This window comes from Thamnophis sirtalis, unplaced genomic scaffold (assembly GCF_051295495.1).
Source record: "Thamnophis sirtalis isolate CommonGarterSnake01/CBP01778 unplaced genomic scaffold, rThaSir2_p1.2 scaffold_13, whole genome shotgun sequence".
Classification (NCBI taxonomy): Eukaryota; Metazoa; Chordata; class Lepidosauria; order Squamata; family Natricidae; genus Thamnophis; species Thamnophis sirtalis.
In genome coordinates this window covers 2,024,496-2,030,514 of record NW_028261393.1, presented here as the reverse complement: position 1 = coordinate 2,030,514, position 6,019 = coordinate 2,024,496, and the positions used below count along the sequence as shown (strand labels likewise).

The 6,019-nt window shown below is 51.6% G+C and overlaps 1 non-coding gene across 1 annotated transcript; it reads left to right on the top strand.

Annotated features, from left to right (window-relative positions):
* The first annotated feature begins 5,273 nt into the window (after positions 1 to 5,273).
* Positions 5,274 to 5,384, top strand: LOC148042881 (U6 spliceosomal RNA). Its single transcript, XR_015698434.1, has one exon. It is a non-coding gene; the product is annotated as a U6 spliceosomal RNA (small nuclear RNA).
* The last annotated feature ends 635 nt before the right edge of the window (positions 5,385 to 6,019 follow it).

The window sequence follows — 6,019 nt, the reverse complement described above, 5'->3', positions numbered from 1 at the left end:
CACAAGTCTTAAAAAGTTGCCAAGGTTAGATAGCCCTGGAGTACACTATGAAGAGTAACTGGAGAGGGATGCAAAGGACTCCCCCTCCTACCAATTTCAACTCCCATCCAGCTCCTGAAGACCCCCTTCCAAAAAGGTTCAGGCAGCAGCTCTTCAATGGTTACCTTTTACTGCCACCCACGCAGGGCAGTCCGTGACCCAGAGTTGTTTACTGCTCAAACACAATGCCCACCTCTTGGGGGGTGCCCAGAGCCTCAGATTCCACCCCCCACCTGCTGCCCTTGTAGAGCAGATTAATCACTAACTCGCTAGGGCACCGACACCTGGGCAATGGGGTCAGGGAGGAGCCACGTGGCTAAGCCCAGCACGCTTGGGGCACATCCCGTAAGCACGTCCTGAATTTGTGCATCGTCGTCCTGAGTGGGGTTCCTTGCTCTTCCAGAAAAAAGAGGCAGGGTGAGTGAGAGGGAGGAGGAGGAGGAGGAGGAGGACTGTGGGGTCCTTTGTGCTCCTTGAGCTGGGTAGTTTTCTTGCAGATGGTTCATTGCCCAAACAGATAACATCGTAGAAGAAAGTGGATTTGCACTGATGATGTTATTTAATTGAGTCATGAAACATCAAGGAAACCACCAATCCCAGGGAACCTCAAGGACCCCACAGTCCTCCTCCTCCTCCTCTCTGCAAACTCCCTTCTTCCTATCACTGATGAATTTATCTAGTTGGGTCATGAAACATCTACATGAAAGCCCCCAAGCTAAGAGAGAACTACAGTCCTCCTTCTCCTGTCTGCAAACGCCCCCCCCCTCCTTCTGGCACTGATGATGCTACTTAGTCGGGTCATGAAACGTCTGCAAAAAAATTCCTCCAAGCTCAGAGAACGCCAAGGATCCCTCATTTAACTCTGAGCTACAAACAGTCCCTTCTATCCGCCCCTTTCCTGCCAGGCACATTTTATCCGAAGGGCGTTTCCTCGCAGCTCACGAAGGTCCGTATACAATTTAACCTGATGGGTCAGACGGAAAAGGGGCTTCCAAGCCCACCCGACTTTCGAGTCTTCCCTTCTGCTTGCCCTGCCACATCCGCCTTCCCCAACCCGGCGCCCTCCCGAAGGGAGATGGGAGAGCCGCACCCTTCCTCCAAGTCTGGACCGGGCAGCCGGCCTGAGGATGCTTTAGGGCCGGTGATGAGAGCTGCAGCCCGGCTCCCCGTTCGGAGGGGAGCCCGGGGAAGGAGCGCGCTCCTCCGCCCCGGCCCCGTCGGCCGCGAAGCCTCCTCTGGCAGGGGCGGATCGGCCGCTGCCCGCGGGGTGCCAGCCAGCCAGCCCGCGGTGCGGTTTCTGCCGTCTCGGGCGCCGGCTTGAATGGAGGCAGTGTGCGTGGATCCGCCGACTGGCCGGACGCAGCGCGATTCCGCACATTCCTGGAAAAAACAACACCCCGGCCGGGAGGGAAAAAGGGGCCTCTGTGTCCGGGGGGGGGGGGCGGTGGCCGACGCCCGGTCGGACGGGGAAAGACCAGAGGACGCCCGAGCCTCCACCGCCCCCCCCTGGCTTTCGGGCTCGCTAGGCAGAAATCAGCCAGGTCAAGACATCCGGGAGAAGTTTCGCACGCCCCCCCCCTTGGGAAGGGCAGGCTGGACTACATAACCTCTCATCCCCAGACAGCTTCCTGATGGCCCCAATTTCTGGGTCCAAAATGCTTCTGGGGTCTCCCACCAGCCCTGTTAGGTAGGCCCATTGAGACCCTCACCTGCAAATGGGAAGTGGGGTGGGGGCCAGGCCTGCTGATCTCAGTTGATTTGAATGGGGGGGGGGCAGAGGATAGGTACACCTGCCCAGATGAATGCAAGCCCCATGCAACCCTTCCAAGAACCCAGAGGTCTCCATGCCTAAAATAGAGGCAAAGCTTTGATTGCAAAGGTCACTCTGATGTGTAGAGCAGTGTTTCTCAACCTTGGCAACTTGAAGATGTCCGGACTTCAACTCCCAGAATTCCCCAGCCAGCGAATGCTGGCTGGGGAATTCTGGGAGTTGAAGTCCGGACATCTTCAAGTTGCCAAGGTTGAGAAACACTGGTGTAGAGGATGGTGCAAACCACCCCTGCAGGGCCCACCAATCTCTCCATGACCTCCAGCCTGCCCAACTCTCCCAAGTGAGAAGAGAGGTGACCCTCTCCATTTCTTCCTCCTCCTCCTCCTCCTCCTGGTGCCTGGCCCGTCTTTTCCCTTGGCCCTTCTCTCTCCTTTCCTTCGCAGGGCTGCTTTTTAAGAGTTTCCAGGCCAAGGCGGGTCAGGCTAAGGCCCCGTCCAGAAAGAGCTCTTTATTCGGAGGGCTGGATGGGCAAAACGTCATTCCAGCAACACCTTCTTCATGAAAAGACCGCAGACTGGCTGGAGAGAAGGCCAGGCCTCGGCAGCTCCTCTGGGCCACCTTTGCCAGGGAAGGGGAAATGAAAAGACCCCTGAGGCCCCTGAGCTGAAGGGCCTCCCTCAGTTCTTCAACAGAGGTCTACTTGCAGTAGAAACCAGGAGATGGTGAATTCTAGTCCCCCCTTTTTTTCACAGAGGCTGCCTGCCTCTGTGAGAGGATTTTTTGGGGGGTGTTCTCTTACTCAGGGGACGCCTGAATGCCAGGAGGCAATGGGGGGGGAGGCTCCTTTCCTGTCCCAAGCAGTTTATTCGCTCACGGGAATCGAACCGCCGAGTACCAACCTCAGCGGAGCGCAAGCTCAGCGCCCCATATTAGGCATGAAATCCAGCTGGGTGACTTTGGGCCAATCACTAGGAGCCTATGAGTTTTAGTCCCGCCTTAGGCATAAAACTTGGCTGGGTGAGCCAACCACTAGGAGACAGTTCTAGTCCCACCTTAGATATGAAAGGATGTTGGGTGACTTTGAGCCAATCACCAGGAGACTGGGAGTTCTATGAGTTCTAGTTCTGTCTTAGGTATGAAAGCCAGACAGGGTGACTTTAGATTTTTTAGATTTTTTAGATTTTATTTAGATTTTATTTATTATTTATAGGCCGCTCTTTTCCCTGAGGGGACTCAGGGCGGCTTACAATTCACGGGAGGGGGAGTGCAAGACAAAACATAAGACAATACGTGAGTAAAAAAAAAAGCCAATCACCAGGAGACTGAGAGTTCTAGTCCCACCCTAGGGAGGAAAGCCGACTGGGTGACAGGGCCAGTCACTCTTCTCAGCCCAATTCACTTGACAGTGTTGTCGTTATGGAGAAACTAGGAGGACAAAAGGCATATTCAGAAATATGCTCCCTGCCTTGAGTTACTTATGTAGTAACAACGGCAGGATAAATAAATAAAAATAAATCTACGGGCTGATCTTGCTGAGGATAGCAAGCTTTATTTCGAGGCTGGACTGCTGTATTCTGTTCTGCCCAGGTTCCCCTAGGCCAGTGTTTCTCAACCTTGGCCACTTGAAGATGTCTGGACTTCAACTCCCAGAATTCCCCAGCCAGCGAATGCATTCGCTGGCTGGGGAATTCTGGGAGTTGAAGTTCAGACATCTTCAAGTGGCCAAGGTTGAGAAACACTGGCCTAGGCAATAGCAATAGCAATAGCAATAGCAGTAGACTTATATACCGCTTCATAGGCCTTTCAGGCCTCTCTAAGCGGTTTACAGAGTCAGCATATCGCCCCCAACAACAATCTGGGTCCTCATTTTACCCACCTCTGAAGGATGGAAGGCTGAGTCAACCCTGAGCCGGTGAGATTTGAACCGCTGACCTGCTGATCTAGCAGTAGCCTGCAGTGCTGCATTTAACCACTGCGCCACCTAGGCAACTGTTGAGCATCCCATTGAGCACCAAATGAGCCTAGTATGGCTCTGGGAACGGCAATCTCTCTCTGCCTGGGTCCAGAATAAACCAGGAGGAAGAAGGCGCACACAGGCATCTCAGCTTCCTGGTTGCTTCTGTTGCACGGTGATAAAGGCAAGGTGTGGCCGCAGAGGCCTCAAATGAACAGGATATTGTTTCCTGGTTCGGGATTTACCGTACTTCGTTGTAAAAACCAGTCAGGGATGCCCATTCTCTGAGCACACTTGGTAAGAGGCCAACGGGCCAGCTCCACCTTAGCCAAAAGGAAGCTGGTTCCAAAATGGTCCAGGCCCACTAGAATACCCCAGGCTAAATGGGCCTCACTCATCTGGAACCGTTTCCCACCTGCCTGACTCATACAAATGGACGCGCGAGCTTTTGCGTTTCAGAACAAAACAAAACCACAGCGGGTTGATGACCACGAAGTATGCACGGAAGACAAACTTGCTTTTGTTTCCCATGAAAAAGCTGAAGTTAAGCTGAACGCTTTTCTTTCCCAGCGCCAAGAAATTGCAAAGGGGGAGGAAGGAGGCGATAATGAAGACACTTCTTCCAAGCCCAGTCAGGAGGAAGTGCAGTCTTATAAAGCAGCCTTTAGAACAAAGGGGACCCCAGGGTTGGACAAAGGCATCTTTGCTACCTGTGGAAGCAACCGAGTATGGAAATGTGACCCGGTCCAGAGGATGAGTGGTCCAGGCAGCCTTGAAGCACCTGGACTACGATCCCTTAAACATCACATTGGACAGGAGTGGTAAAAAGCTAGTAAAACTCAGTATGCTGATAGAGGAGAATCTTTGTAGCTCGGGGTTGAAATGAGGGGTCCCTGTTTCTCTCTGGGCTGGGTGGTTTTCTTGCAGACATTTCATGACCCAACTAGGTAACATCATCAGTGCTGGAAGGGAGTGGATTGTGGAATAAAAGGGAAGAAGGGGACGAGGGGGAGGATGAGAAGGAGGACAATGTGGGGTAGTTGCTCTCTGAGCTGATTTGTTTTTTTTGCAGACGTTTCAAGACCCAACTAGGTAGCATCATCAGTGCTAGAAAGGAGTGGGGCTTGCAGAGAAGAAAAGGGGGGGGGGAGGAGGACTGTGGGGTCTTTGGTGCTCTCTAAGCCTGGTAGTTTCCTTGTAGTTTTTCCATACCAAACTAGATAACTCATCATCAGTGCAGCTCTGATGATGTTACCTACTTTGGTAATGAAACATCTGCAAGAAATAAACCAAGCTCAGAGAGCACCAAGGACCCCTCAAGCCTCAGCATATTAAGCACTCATACATTGAGATTAGAAATAGAAACCTCTGAAAGTATGGGCAATTCCACTGGTAGTAAAAAGGCAAATAATAGTAACTGGTCCTCCTAGATTGCTCCCTGGAGCAAGGCTATTAAGAAGGAGGTTTTCTTTTCTGTATCCTTCCAATTTTAGTATATGTGCTGCCGAAGTGCTCGAGCGCTTCAGCAGCACATACACTAAAATTGGAACGATACAGAGAAGATTAGCACGGCCCCTGCACAAGGATGACACACAAATTCATGAAGTGTTCCATATTTTAAATATATATATATATATTTTAAAAGAGGTGGTTTTCTTTTCCTTTTACTCTGCCTGTCTCATTGCAATACATGCACCCAAGAGCTCTGCAAGCATACCTTAAACTAGTAAAAATTCCATTCCGGTTTGAAAACACTTTCATCCAGATGAGAGAAAGGACTCTAGCCTGTTTGGGGCCCAGGTGAATGTTTCTTCAATATCCTTTTTCAAGGGGGTTCAGGCTAGACGGGAAAGAAGAAAGAACAGCCACCTGGATTCTTAAGAAGTGCTAAATTTATCTGCCAGAGCCCACGACCTGGCGTCACCCTCCGTTCTCCTTCCAAATGGAAAACACTTCAGTCCATCTTATGTTTTTCCCCCCTTCCTTCTTCCCATGGACCCTTGTGAGCAAAGCGCTGATTATGCCGAGGGGTGTGCTGGCTCAGGTTGACCACAATGGTCAGATGGAAGCTGTAAATAAGATCCTGAAATCAGCTCCAGGCTTGGCACCCAGGGAAAAACAGGCAATGTGAGGAGGGAGAAAGAAAGAGAGGGAGGGAGGGAGGGAGAGAGGGAGGAAAGAAAGGAAGGAAGGAAGGAAGGAAGGAAGGAAGGAAGGAAGGAAGGAAGGAAGGAAAATGGGAAACAAAAATAAGG